Here is a 15173-nt window from a genome sequence, read left to right as displayed (position 1 = left end):
GTAAAACTGACCCATCTAAAGTGGTAAAGGGGGTCAAAGCGCTTCATAAATATAAATCCGGCAAGTAAGGTGGAAAGGAAAGTTTAGTCTTGGCTGTAAAAGCATCATAGGCTAGATTATGAATAATCATGTAAACCAGTTGGCTTTTTCATATCTTGTCTGGAGCATATCACAAAACCTTGTTTCATAAGTTGCTAAGCATCCTATAATGACCACTGTAATAAGAATTCAGAGCACCGAGTACTGTAGGGCAAGTCCAGAGCATCCAACTTTTTTCTCCATAGACTTCGGCTTTAATTTATGCAGTTGTATCTGTTGCTATAGGAACCCTTGAAGTATAAAAGAGGATATAAGTTGCTGAAGATTTTACAGAAGGTGAGGATATCCAAAAGTTTGTAATCATCTAATTGCAGCAGTGTCTTGTTGCAATTTTACAGTCTATTTCAACAAAATGCAGTGATAAATCAAGGTTTTCTCTTTTTTGTTGTTGTTGTTTTGTTTTGGTTGTTTTTGGGTCACACCTGGCGGCTCTCAGAAATAGCTCCTGGCAGGCATGGGGAGCCATATGGGATGCCGGGAAGCGAACCATCCTGGATTGACTGCTTGCAAGGCAAAAGCCCTACCATTGTGCTATCTCTCCAGCCCCAAGTTAAGTATTCTGGGGCTTTTTTTTGGGGGGGGGAACCACACTCATTTGATGCTCAGGGGTTACTCCTGGATAAGCGCTCAGAAATTGCCCCTGGCTTGGAGGGGGGGAACCATATGGGATGCCGAGGGATCAAACTGCCATCCTTCCTTGGCTAGTGCTTGCAAGGCAGACACCTTACCTCTAGCACCACCTCACCAGCCCCCCAAGTCAAGTTTTCTAAGGGGAAGTACACAGAGGTCTGTAATTTTTGCTTCTGCCTGCCATCATAGACAAAAGTATTTTAGATGTAATAAAATAACAGGTGGTAATTTCTAAATTTCTATCTTTTTTAGATAATCACACTATGCTCTGCAGTAACTGCAATTGGACCTAGAATAGTTTTTCTTCTTTGGAAAGTAACTTGAGGAAATTCTGTAGTGTACATTTACTTGTGTACACTAATGGCAAACATAGGTGCATTAAAGCCCCAAATGTCCAAGACAGGTGAGACACTGGACTGTGGATTTGAACTGGCCTTGAAAAAGCATAACAATAATAGACTCTTGAGCTGCATGTATCTTTGCTAAGCATACTCTGCAGTTTTAAGTCATAGAGATGATTATTATTTTCCTCTTTATGTCTTTTCTGCTTATTAGCTTTATTAAGGTCTTCATAGAGATCATTCATCAAAAATAAAAATAGTATTGGGGCTGAAGAGATAGCATGGAGGTAAAGTGTTTGCCTTGCATGCAGAAGGTTGGTGGTTCAAATCCCGGCATCCCATATGGTCCCCCTAGTCTGCCAGGAGCCATTTCTGAGTGTAGAGCCAGGAGTAACCCCTGAGCACTGCTGGGTGTGACCCCCCCCAAAAAAAAAAAAAAAAAACAAAAGAACAACACATAGGCAAAACACTCCAGGACATTGAGACTATAGGCATCTTCAAAGAGGAAACTGCAATCTCCAAGCAAGTGAAAGCAGAGATTAACAGATGGGAATATATTAAGCTGAGAAGCTTCTGCATCTCAAAGGAAATAGCGCCCACCAGGACACAAGAGCCACCCACTGAGTGGGAGAAACTATTCACCCAATACCCATCAGATAAGGGGCTAATCTCCAAAATATACAGGGCACTGACAGAACTTTACAAGAAAAAAACATCTAATCCCATCAAAAAATGGGGAAAAGAAATGAACAGACACTTTGACAAAGAAGAAATACAGATGGCCAAAAGACACATGAAAAAATGCTCCACATCACTAATCATCAGGGAGATGCAAATCAAAACAATGATGAGATACCACCTCACACCCCAGAGAATGGCACACATCACAAAGAATGAGAATAAACAGTGTTGGCGGGGATGTGGAGAGAAAGGAACTCTTATCCACTGCTGGTGGGAATGCCGTCTAGTTCAACCTTTATGGAAAGCGATATGGAGATTCCTCCAAAAACTGGAAATCGAGCTCCCATACGATCCAGCTATACCACTCCTAGGAATATACCCTAGGAACACGAAAATACAATACAAAAACCCCTTCCTTACACCTATATTCATTGCAGCACTATTTATCATAGCAAGACTATGGAAACAACCAAGATGCCCTTCAACAGACGAATGAATAAAGAAACTGTGGTACATATACACAGTGGAATATTATGCAGCTGTCAGAAGAGATGAAGTCATGAAATTTTCCTATACATGGATGTACATGGAATCTATTATGCTGAGTGAAATAAGTCAGAGAGAGAGAAAAACGCAGAATGGTCTCTCACTCATCTATGGGTTTTAAGAAAAATGAAAGACATTCTTGCAATAATAATTTTCAGACACAAAAGAGAAAAGAGCTGGAAGTTCCAGCTCACCTCAGGAAGCTCACCACAAAGAGTGATGAGTTTAGTTAGAGAAATAACTACATTTTGAACTGTCCTAATAACGAGAATGTATGAGGGAAATGGAGAGCCTGTTTAGAGTACAGGCGGGGGTTGGGTGGGGAGGAGGGAGATTTGGGACATTGGTGATGGGAATGTTGCACTGGTGATGGGTGGTGTTCTTTACATGACTGAAACCCAAACACAATCATGTATGTAATCAAGGTGTTTAAATAAAAAAGAAAAAAGAAAAAAAAACAAACAAAAAATAAATAAAAATAAAAGCAGTTCATGTAAATCTTATTGGCTGTGCCCTGCAAGTTGGTCACTGATCTTCCCAATGGTTATCTTAAACTATTTTGGGCTGATATGCTTGTGCTGTCCTGCCCACAAAGCTTTTATAATTTTGCCAAATTCTTCTGCCACCTTCTCTTTATGTCCCAATGGATTTAACCTGTTAAGATTAACCTTGTAATGGTTTCAGTTATAATAATCAGCCAAACATGGAGGTTTTTTTTGTTTGTTTGCTTATTTTTGCATAGGCACAGCAAAATATGGGGAAAACAGAAAGGAAAAACCTTTGGCCGAAAAACAGGGAGATCTTACCCATAAAGCATACTGACATAAGATCAACACTACAGGATCCAGGCAAACTAATTGGTCTAATCCCAAAGTCTTTCTCTGTGGTCCCAGTAAAAGCTCTTCACAATAACAGTTTTTGCAGTCAGATTTCTGTAGTTAGAGATCCTGGCTTTTGTACAGACCCTATGTCAAAGTTAGGGTGACACATAGTATCTTCCTGCTTCATCTCAGAATTGGGTGGCAATGCAGAGAACCCTGCCCTGAAAGCATGTTGTTGCCGTTACCAAGTCGTCAGGATGTCATATGAACCCACTCTGGAGAAAATTGATTCCAGGGCAGCAATGGGGTCTTCCCTGGTAGAAGTCTGACTCCTGGTGCTAGTGTAGAAAACAGTTTCCATAGTTGTGATCCAAGGTTCAGGGGTGACTGGCCAATGTCCAATCTTCTGAAGTATGACAAGTATTCAGAGTGTAAGGCCCCACTACAATATAAAATTTGTGTTCCCATCTCTGGTAGATAAGAACTTGTTGCACACATAAGATATCCCCATTTTAATGTGCCTATGCCAAAAGAAACAAGGCCACATGATACTACTGGTACATAGGAGGGTAAAAATAACAAGCTAAACAATCCCAATTATCTGGTTCTCACATGAACTTGGAACAATGAAGAAACTTATTTACTATAATTTCCTACTAAATAGATCCCAAAAAAGGACTGGGGAAAATAAACTGCTGCTACAATAGAAGACATACAATAAGAGTTATATCTAGGGCAGGGGGATTAAAAAAAAGAGTTATATATATTAAGGAAATACACCTAAACAAATATTCAAAGGAGATATACATGTCCCCTTTAAGTTTTTTTTAAATAGTCTGAGGGCAGGGAGTAAAATCCAGAACACAGCTTCAGCCTGTGATATGGTCTTTTTTGTTTGTTTGTTTGTTTTTGTTTTGTTTTGTTTTTTTGGGGGGGACACACCCGGTGGTGCTCAGGGGTTACTCCTGGCTGTCTGCTCAGAAATAGCTCCTGGCAGGCACGGCGGACCATATGGGACACCGGGATTCGAACCAACCACCTTTGGTCCTGGATCAGCTGCTTGCAAGGCAAACACCGCTGTGCTATCTCTCTGGGCCCATGATATGGTCTTACGGAGTCTGAAAGATGGCTCCCAGCAGTAACATATCAAGAAATGTCCTTGAGCTGGGGGCTTCTTCTCCAGAGTGAGAAACATGTTACTGAGTTCAGAGTTGGAAATTCCAAGGGAGGTATAAACTCAGCATATTTTGAAAGTGAGTAAGAATTCTGAATTCTTTCTAGTAAATGGAGATTTTTCTGAGGATACACTGTAGTGCGTTCCAGAACATAGCCGATATAATTATAGGGGGGCAGCATCTAAATTTTCTCTGTGACCACCAGTGAACCAACCACTGGCAAGCAAGTCATCACATCTTCATATAGTCTCTGAAGCTGCCTGTCATTAGAACATGCCAGCAATATATTATCCGTATAGTGAATTGTGTAAGCATGGGGAAACTGCATGAGCAGGGTATAAAACCACATCAACCAAATATTGGCACATGGTAGGTGAGTTGGTCATCCCCTGGAATCGAAAAATGAGGGCCCTGTTGTTAAGAGAAAGAAGTAAAAATGCAAAGTGTTTGCAGTCCTCTTGGCATATGAGTATGTTATAAAAGCAATTTTTTTTTTAGGTCTATCACAACCAATGATCAGTATTTAAGAATAGCTGCTGGGGTAGGATGGCTGAGTTGTAACACACCCATGGTAACCATAGTAGAAGTAACATTCCTTACATCAATTAATAACCTCCATTTGCCCAACTTCTTTTGTATAATAAAAACAGGAGAATTCCAATCTAAAAATCTGAAAATGAGGTTTCAATATGTCCCAACCTAAATTGTTCCTCTACCAATTCTATTAGCACCTTTAGTTTTATATTGTTAAGGGTTCACTGTGATGTCCACACACAGGATTGTGGGATTTCCACTGCATGCGGAGGAATAGTGGGTACTGAACTGCTGTGGCTCCAATTAAAAAAGGCTAGCCTCTGGGGGCCAGAGAGATAGCATGAAGGTAGGGCATTTGCCTTGCATGCAGAAGGATGGTGGTTCGAATTCTGGCATCCCATATGGTCCCCCATGCCTTCCAGGAGTGATTTCTGAGCAAAGAGCTAGGAGTAACCCCTGAGCGCTGCCAGGTGTGACTCAAAAACCAAAAAGAATAAAAATAAAAATAAAAAGGCTAGCCTCTGAACTAGTGGCCGAGGTGGGGACTAGGTGATATTTCACACCCCACTAATTATGTAATTATGTAAAAATATGTCCCATATTTTTAGGAATATGTGAACTACATATGGCAGGAAAGTGGCTATCTGTCCTTTAGGGATGCATTTGAATAGGTAGTATTTTACTTTCCTCCTCGATCTGACAAAGCTTTATAAAGTAAACTACTACTTATTCCCGTCAGGCCATAAAGTATATTTTGCAAGGTCCAATTATGGGTCCGGTGTTGTAAGAAACCTCTGCACCTGTGTTTTCTTCAAAGATGCCCTACTGTGCTTCAGTTAAAACATCTGCCCTGACATGTAAAGTCTGGGGTTAGCCTCTTTTTCAGTTACTCACGACAGGATTACCAGTCTAGTGGCTATCTTGTCCAGTGGTTTGCCTTGCTACACCTCAGACAAGGTCCAGGTGGTGTCCTCTCAGGGGCAGTGTTAGAAGATGCTCTGTATTTCCTGTGAAAGTAGCCTGGTCCATCCTTATCTTGACTTCTCCTCTGAGCTGAATAAACCTCAGCAGCATGAATGCATGCCTGATGTTTGGTTGAACCAACATTACAACATACTTTTAGGTACTCCATAATATCCTCCCTCCTCCCTCCCTCCCTCCCTCCCTCCCTCCCTCCCTCCCTCCCTCCCTCCCTTCCTCTCTCTCTCTCTCTCTCTCTCTCTCTCTCTCTCTCTCTCACACACACACACACACACACACACATACACACACACAGGCACAAGATCTCCTGTCAACCTTCATTAGCATTCTCAAATTCTAATTGCCTGTCAATCTTCATTAGCATTTTCAAATTCTAATTGCCTTATCAGGTGCTGCTATGTTTCTTTACCTTAACCTGCCTCTGAATTGCATCTGTCAGTTTCCCCAAACACTCTGCATATGGCTCAGAAACTCTATGGAAAATCTTTGTATAGCTATACTTAAATTCAGCTTCGGTATCGATATTTTTTCCAAGCCCGCAACGCTATTTTATGGATCTATGCCAAAAGATTGCAAGTGTACCTCAGTGTACTGCTCTTTCCCAATTAACATCTCATAAGTCATCTGAATCCCTGGAATTCTCCTTCCAGAATGACCCAGGCTCTAGGTCCTAGGGTGTGGAGTTTAGTCTTAGCCTCAGCACCAAGCCACATCTTCCACTGCTCAGGCAAGTCCTAGCTATTGTATAAAAATCCTGAGGCATTCAAAGTACACCCTCATTCCAGCCAGTAGGGTAGTCAACACATTATAGGGTTATTGGTTCATATGAGGTGCAGGCCTTTTTGATCTGGTTGAGGGAGACCATGTTCAAACCCTCATAAAATGGAGGCTGAATATTTTCCTGATGGGCAGTGGAGGAGCAACTGAGTTCATAAGGCCTAGATGTTTGTTCTAAGACACTTTCAGCCTCTAAGTCTGAAGACACAGTAGTCGATTTGTTATGGGTCTCTCCTTAGCATAAGGTGCAAGATTTAGAGATGGTGATTTCTTCAATTTAATGCCAGTGGTGAATAATGACTTATCAGTCCTGGAAAGACATATCTCAAGAATGTGTCACCACTGGGACTACGACTGACTTGGGTTCAATTTCCACCTATGTATCCTCATCACTGCCAGGAATGATCACTAAAAACAGAGTTAGTTGGCATCCCATATGGTACCCCGTGCCTACCAGGAGCAAATTCTGAGCATAGAGCCAGGAGTAACCTCTGAGCACTGCCAGGTGTGACCCAAAAAACAAAGCAACAACAACAAAACATACACACACACACACAAAAACACACAAAAACTATAAACAGAGTTAGTAGTTGGCCTTAAACAGTGCTAGGGTGTGGCTTAAATCCCACCTAACTCCCCCCAGGTGAATGATACTCCTATGTATTGGGAGAGACCAAACGACACATCTTTGATTGCTTGTTTTCGGGCCACATCTGGCTGGCACTCAGGAATTACTGCTGACTCTGCATTCAGAAACCACTTCTGGAAGGCTTGAAAAACTACATGAAATGCCAGGGAATCAAACCCGGGTCAGCTGAGTGCAAGTCAAATACTTTACCCACTGTGTTAACTCTTTGGCCTACAAGCTTTAATTTTTGGGTAGTCTTGTCTTAGATTAGGTCTTTCAGTTTTCTCTTAAGACTGGTTTTGTGTCTGTGAAGTTTCTGAGCTGTTTTTTGTCTGTGAAGCCATGTATTCTTCCATCAAACCGGAAAGTGAGTTTTGCTGGGTATAGTATTCTGGGTGAAGCATTCATTTCATTCAGTCTTGTCACAATATCCCACCACTGCTTTCTGGCATTGAGTGTTTCTGGTGACAGGTCTGCTGTAAATCTCAGGGAAGCTTGCTTGAATGTGATTTCCCCTTTTGATCTTGCTGTTTTCAGAATTCTGTCTCTATCCGTGGGATTTGTCATTGTGACTAGGATGTGTCTTGGGGTGGTTTTTCTGGGGTCTCTTTTGGTTGGTACTCTTCGGGCATGCAGGATTTGATCACATATATTCTTTAGCTCTGGAAGTTTCTCTTTAATGATGTTCTTGACCATTGATTCTTCCTGGAAATTTTCTTCCTGGGTCTCTGGGACTCCAATGATTCTTAAGTTGTTTCTGTTGATCTTATCATAGACTTCTATTTTCATCTGTTCCCATTCTTTAACTAATTTTTCCATTGTCTGCTCATTTGCTTTAAGTTTTTTGTCCAATCTCTCCTGCTGTATGGAATTGTTATGTATCTCATCTTCCACAGCACCAAGTCTATTCTCAGCTTCTGATACCCTGTCCCAGAGCTTATCCATTTTGTCATTCACTTCGTTTACTGACTTTTTCAGTCCTGTTAGTTGACATGTTATTTCAGTTTGGAGTTTTGTGATTTCTGTCTTCATATTTTCTTGGTTCTTATTAGTGTTCTGTTCAACTCGATCCATGGTTTCTTGGAGTCCGTTGAGCATCTTCCATATTGCTAGTCTAAAGTCCTTATCTGAGAGGTTGATTAGATGGTTGGTCATTATCTGGTCCTCAGAATTGTCATCTTCATTCTCTATGTCTGATGCTGGCCTGCGTTGTTTCCCCATTGCCACACTTGTATTGTGGGTTTTTCTACGTGTTGTGGTGGTATTCATTGTCTATATGATGCAGGCAGCACACTCCTCTGGCTCCTCCCTTTCTGGATGGGCTGACTTGCCTCTAAGGGAGGGGAGTCCTCCGTGGATGAAGCCTCACACTGGGTCAAATCTTAGGCCCGAGCATGCAACAGAGAAGACAGTCCGGAGAGAAATGTTTGCTTCTGTGATATAGCGCCGTTCTTAGTGTGATTTTTCCTTCTTGTTGCAATGGAGTTCTTTCCTTAGAAAGAGTACACGGCCGCGTAGCGAAGTGGAGCGTGCTCCGCTGGAGCCTTTTTTTGCCCCACTCGCAAGAGTTTCACGCAAGAGGACAGTAGACAGACATAGACAGGTCACACTCACAGTTTTTCACAGTTGGGCCCCACTGGGCCGGTGTACTTTCACAGATTTTCCCCTCCTGGTGTCACACACAGGGAGCCCACAAGCTTTAATTTTTTTCTTTTTTCTTTTTTTCTTTTTTTTTTTTTTTTGGGGGGGGGCACACCCAGTGACACTCACGGGTTAATCCTGACTATGCACTCAGAAATTGCTACTGACTTAGGGAACCATATGGGACGCTGGGAATCAAACCGTGGTCTGACCTGTGTCAGCCACATGCAAGGCAAATGCCCTACTGCTGTGCTATTGCTCTGACACCAGGCTTTAAATTTTTTTAACATGTTCCCTAATAAATGTATAACTTTCAAGGCATCAAATAATAAGCCAAAGTTTGATCAATTATCAAAACTTTCATTTAAATTATTATATGTGCATCTAGGAGAACTTTTGGGGGCTAGAGGATAAACCTGATGGTGCATGGAAGTCATACTCTTCAGAGCTGGGGTTCAAATCTGGAATTCCTGAGTGCAAATCATGTATGTAGCTCCAGTTCTTTGGGCCATTGCCTTGTCCCAGGAAAAATATTTTAAAAAAGGAGCTAGAGAATATTTGTCTTTTTAATGATGAAGAATAGTTGAACCATGTATTTAAGTGCTGAAAAAGATACACTGGATGTACCCTGGGTTCAAACTGCAAAGTTGTAAAGAGGGGTGGGACTAGTTTCACCTAGTTTGCTTCCTTAGGGGGATCCTTCCCACCTTTTCCTACATACATACCCCAGTTCCAGAGGAGGCAGGGCTTGCTATAAATTATCTGGTGTTCTACAGCTAGCCAACAGAGGGCAATAGGGATCCATACAGGAGTCAAGTTTCCCACCCAGAATCCTCAGAGCCCAACAAGTGTCTCACTACTCAGCCCATAACTTAAGACTTATTAAGACGTAGTTACTGAGTTGTTGTTGTTCTTGTTGTTACTGTTGTTTGTTTGTTGTTGTTTTTTTGTATTCTTCCAGCAGAACCACACAACTTGAATCATCTTGTTCTGCTTCATGAATTGAGGGGAAAAATAAAAATGAATGGTACCAGGACCAAACAGCCATATAAACATTGAGTGGAAATAAAAAATAATCAGACTGAAACACCAAACCCAAAGTCAACAACAGCAGAATCGATACCCTATCTACCACAAACAATACACAGAGGGAAACAGTGACACTAGCACTCTGGGGGGGGGGGGCAAAGAAGGGAGATATGGGTCACATGCTAGGTAAAGGGGGTGAAGGGAGGACAACCCTGGTGGTGGGAGTGACCCTGATTCATCGTCACTATGGATCTTTTTTTTTTTTTTTTTAGTTTTTGGGCCACACCCATTTGACGCTCAGGGGTTACTCCTGGCTATGCGCTCAGAAGTCACTCCTGCCTTGGGGGACCATATGGGATGCCGGGGGATCGAACCGCGGTCCGTCCTAGGCTAGTGCAGGCAAGGCAGGCACCTTACCTCTAGCGCCACCGCCCGGCCCCGTCACTATGGATCTTAAATATTACTGTGAAAGATTTGTTATTCACTTTTGGTCACAATAAAAACTATTAAAAAAAAGAAGAAGAAGAAGAAAAGAAGAAAGAATGCTCTCCTGCCATTTTGTCTAAGAAAGTGACAGACTTCTAACTTGAGCTCATAGTTTAAAAGGGATGTTAGGAGAGATTAGATCCAGCCCCTACATCTATAATTGCTTGAACTTAATTGTTCAAGTTTTCACTTTCATGAGAGAACTGTTCTGGGCAGACTTGTACCATCAACATCTCTCTCTCTCTCTCTCTCTCTCTCTCTCTCTCTCTCTCTCTCTCTCTCTCTCTCTCTCTCATTTTCACATGTTGAAGTCCCAACCCCCAGAAGCTTAGAACAAGACACACTTAGATATAGAGTCTTTAAATCTTTAATTTTTATGAGCCAAGAGAGGCTGACACCTCTGGCACCTTGATCTTAGACTTCCAGAGCCATACTGTGAGAAAATATATTTCTATAAAGTAAGCCAGACCTTGTGTGGGATTTTATGACAAGTTCTAGGAAACCAATGCAGACAGCATGAGAAAATAAATTCCTCTGGACTTTGATAAGATGAACTAATTGAATAATAAAACTGTATGGCATATTTTGTAAGTTTTTTCTATTTTTGGGTATTCCAATACTATTAATTATATGAATTTTTTTCTGAACATTTTCTAGACCAAAAACAAAAACAAAAAACAAAACACAAAAATACCCACCGGAGCCTGTATCACCAAGCTCAAGACTAAACTCTGATCTGATTGTTTAAGTATTGCCAGGAATATTCCCTGCTTGGGAATTTTCAGCCCCAAATAATAACCTAATTGCCAAATAGGAATATTCCACTTTGAACAACAGGACAAAACTACAAATAATCAGTATTTTAGAAATCTGTGACTCATGGTCCTTTTCCTCAGCCATTCCTGATAAATGCTATTATGCAGACCAATTCTTCATGGAGAAATAGGAAAGCATGCATAAAATCCCAGCACCAAAAATGTCACAAGCCCATCTTTGCTATGTCCCTCTTGCTCAAATAGAGTAATAGTCTCTCCTGGTTTCTCTCCTCAAATGATGGGCTCATGAATGCTCAGGGCATCTTTTTTTGTTTGTTTGTTTGTTTGCTGCAATCTCACCTCCTTTCTTCACCGCTGCCAATGCCTCTTCCAGTGGCACCAGCCTCCTGCGTTGGGTGAACACATTTAATTTCTGCTTCCTTTTCTCACACTGTTTTTGAGAAGAAAAAAAATCATACATGTGAGAGTCAAAACAGACTACAGAGTAATTATAAGACAAAAGCCTATGGGTTCACTCTTTTGGGCAGAACAGGTGTCTTTCTGATCCAACTACCCTGATAGCTAATCAAGATCTTTACGTATTTTTGAGTTGATCTGCTGCTTTTTTTTTTATAGTTTTACCACTTGCCAGATTTCATGACACCTAGATCTCAACAATTGCAAGCGGTATTTATTTAATGTCTGTGGAAGAGGACTCCAAAATGTAGTTAATGATAAGTAAAAACTAGCAGTGTTTTTTTTTTTTTAGATTTATCTGTTTTGTCTTTTGTAAATAGAATCATATTATAAAAAGTTTTCTGGGATTTGCTTCTGCCCAAAGGATTTAGAGAGTCTCCCATTTAAATGCATGTGGACTTGGTAGGTTCCTTTACACTGCTGCATAATATTTAACTATAGCATTAGTAATCTTTGCATATGCATGTACATAAACACACTATATACATATGTGTATCATAACATATATAGAGCTTATAGTACATACGTATAGTATTAGGAATTTAGATTGTGGCTAACATTAGTGACTTGAACATTTGGAGATCAGGGAGGGACTTTAGGTCACATCCAGTGATGCTTAAAGAAATATTTCTGGGGCCTGAGAGATAGCATGGAAGTAGGGCATTTGCCTCGCATGTAGAAAGATGGTGGTGCGAATCCAAGCATCCCATATGGTCCCTCGAGCCTGCCAGGAGCGATTTCTGAGCGTAGAGACAGGAGTAACCCCTGAGCGCTGTCGGGTGTGACCCAAAAACAAAAACAAAGACAAACAAAAAAGAAATATTTCTGGCAGAATTCTGAGAGCATGGTATGCAAGGAATCAAATCTGGGGATTTTGCACACAGCTGTATTCCTAGTCCTTAAAATTTTGTATGCATTCTCTTAAACATGATTGCTGAGACAAGCAAGTTTTAAGAATATAATCCTGACTATATGTCTTAGATTCTTAACATGAATACATATTTTAATGTAATGTCAATTAAATTAAATTAAATTAAATTAAGTGACAATGCTTTGAAATGTATCCTTTAGTTGATAATATCTACATTCTCTGTTTTAACATAGTTGACTTTTTGGTGACTTCATTTATTATAATGCACACTTTTAGTATCTTGTTTAAGAATTCTGGACTGGCATAGGTACTGTCTTGGCAAATGGTACCGGAGAACATTTCAGATGCATAGCCTCCCTTGAAATGCGGACTTTCATACTTTCATGCGGGTTTGTATGCTAGGGTTCTCTAAATCTTTAGAGAAGAAGACACTTTCTTTCGAGCAAGTTCCTCTTTCTCTTACTTGTCCTCTCCCTCCCCTTCCTCAAATAAATCTGTTTTTTACTTCACACACACAAAAAAGAGAGGGGAAAAAAGGTAAGAAAAAAAGATATTTCCCACTTAAGGTCGTGGGGATTTGCTGTTGTGTTCTCTAAAATATTATAATTGTGCCTTTCATTGCAAGTTAAAAATGTCTTTTATATTTCCTATTCTGGTGTAATCAGAGTAGAGTAATCTCTTTGCTTTGACAGGGAAAACTCATCTAAATATCAAATTGGACCTTGTTATCTTTGTCATAAGATTTTGAATTATGTATTTATTTTCTTTGTGGGATAAGGGATAGGCAGGGCTCTTATTTCTTCCTGAGCAGGTGCTGTTAATTTGCGTTTTACTAGGAATGTGTCCATTTTCATTTGTATTTTCAAATTTCCTGTTATAAAATGATTTCCCATTTCTGTATTATCCATTTAAATTCTGCTGCATCTGTGCTCATCTTTCTTAACAAATCTATTAGCCACTTGCCAAAGAATCATTGTTAGTTTTGTTGACCTCCTCTTGGCCATGTTTATTTCCCACTTCATTGATTTATTTAGTTTTTTGGTTTTTTTTGGGGCCACACCCGGTGACACTCAGGGGTTACTCCTGGCTATGTGCTCAGAAATCGCTTGTGGCTTGGGCGACCATATGAGACACTGGGGGATTAAACTGTGGTGCCTAATCCCTTGCACCACTGCTTCAACCCCTACCACTTCTTTGATTTCTACTGGTAGATTTCTTCTTGTTGCTTGCTTTAGGTTCAATCTGATATTATTTCCCACAATTTTTTTTTCAAATTAACTGCTTTGCACAGAAATCCCTAGTGCACATTTTTTTTGTTTGTTTTTTTGGGTCACACCTGGCAATACTCAGGGGTTACTCCTGCTTCTGCAGTCTGAAATAGCTCCTGACAGGCACAGGGGACCATATGGGATGTCAGGATTCGAACCACCACTAGTCCTGGATCGGCTGCTTGCTATCTCTCCGGCTCCAAGCTCATTTCTTCTCTACATATATAAATATCCCCTTAATACCTGCTTCTCTTTATTTTCATTCACTGTATCTACTAATTTTATTTTTTATTGGTTGATAATGCTGTAGATTCATGGCAGCACCATGTGATGGAAGCCAAGGTTTAGGCACATTATATTCTTCTCTTCTTTCAGTTCTATTTATTTGTTACTTTCTGCCATGATCCCTTTGACTACTTACTGTGTGCTTAGAAGTTTCTTAAAAGCAAAAAAACAAAAAAAAAGGGGGGGGACAGAGAGATAGCATGGAAGTAAGGCATTTACCTTTCATGCAGAAGGACGGTGGTTCGAATCCCTGCATCTCATATGGTTCCCCGTGCTTGCCAGGAGTGATTTCTGAGCATAGAGCCAGGAATAGTCTCTGAGTGCTACCGGGTGTGACCCACCCCCACCCCCCAAAAAAGAAGTTTCTTAAAAGTAATACAAGGGAGGAACCAGAGAGAGTACGGTGGGAAGGGTGTTTGTTTGCCTTTTACAGGTATGACAGTTTGAACCCTGTCTCGTCATATGGTCCCCACTCGCTCAAGCTTTACGGGACTTATCTTTGAACACAGAGCCAGGAGTTAGCTCTGAGTACCACTGGGTGTAATCAAAACAAACTAACAAAAATGTATTTTAGAGAAATGTACCTCAGCAGCAGAGCACTTGGTTTGCATGTGTGGGATGTTGGATTCAACCTTTTGTAATGCACAACACACACACACACACACACACACACACACACACACACACACACATGCTGTATTTAGACACATTAGATTTCCAAACCATGTTGTTGGTCTTTAAGTAAATCACATTGTAGTCAATGAAAATGTTGTGAAAAGACCCGATTATTTTATATTGATTGAAACAAGCTTTGGGTTGGCTGACTCCACAGGAGAAGTTTCCTCACACTAGCCAGCAGGAAAAATTGGAACTATTTTTTTTTTATAAGAACACATTTTATAATTTCTTCCATCATTTGCACCTCTCCTCTTCCAGACATACATGTGTTTTATATTGATAGATTATCCTCAGGGAAAGGTACAATTGTGAGTCCATCTCTGATGACAACAGTGTGCACCAAGTACAACCAATTACAACTCTGCACAACAAGTAGAACTATATAATTGACCTACTATCACACGTATCCTTGTAATATTGTGAGTGACACTGCGTACGTAGTTTTTCTCTTTCCGGGAATTGTTAGCACA

The sequence above is a fragment of the Suncus etruscus genome, chromosome 19 (genome assembly GCF_024139225.1).
Source record: "Suncus etruscus isolate mSunEtr1 chromosome 19, mSunEtr1.pri.cur, whole genome shotgun sequence".
In the NCBI taxonomy this organism is placed as follows: domain Eukaryota; kingdom Metazoa; phylum Chordata; class Mammalia; order Eulipotyphla; family Soricidae; genus Suncus; species Suncus etruscus.
The sequence above is the reverse complement of the archived record's forward strand: the minus strand, read 5'-3'. Positions refer to the sequence as shown.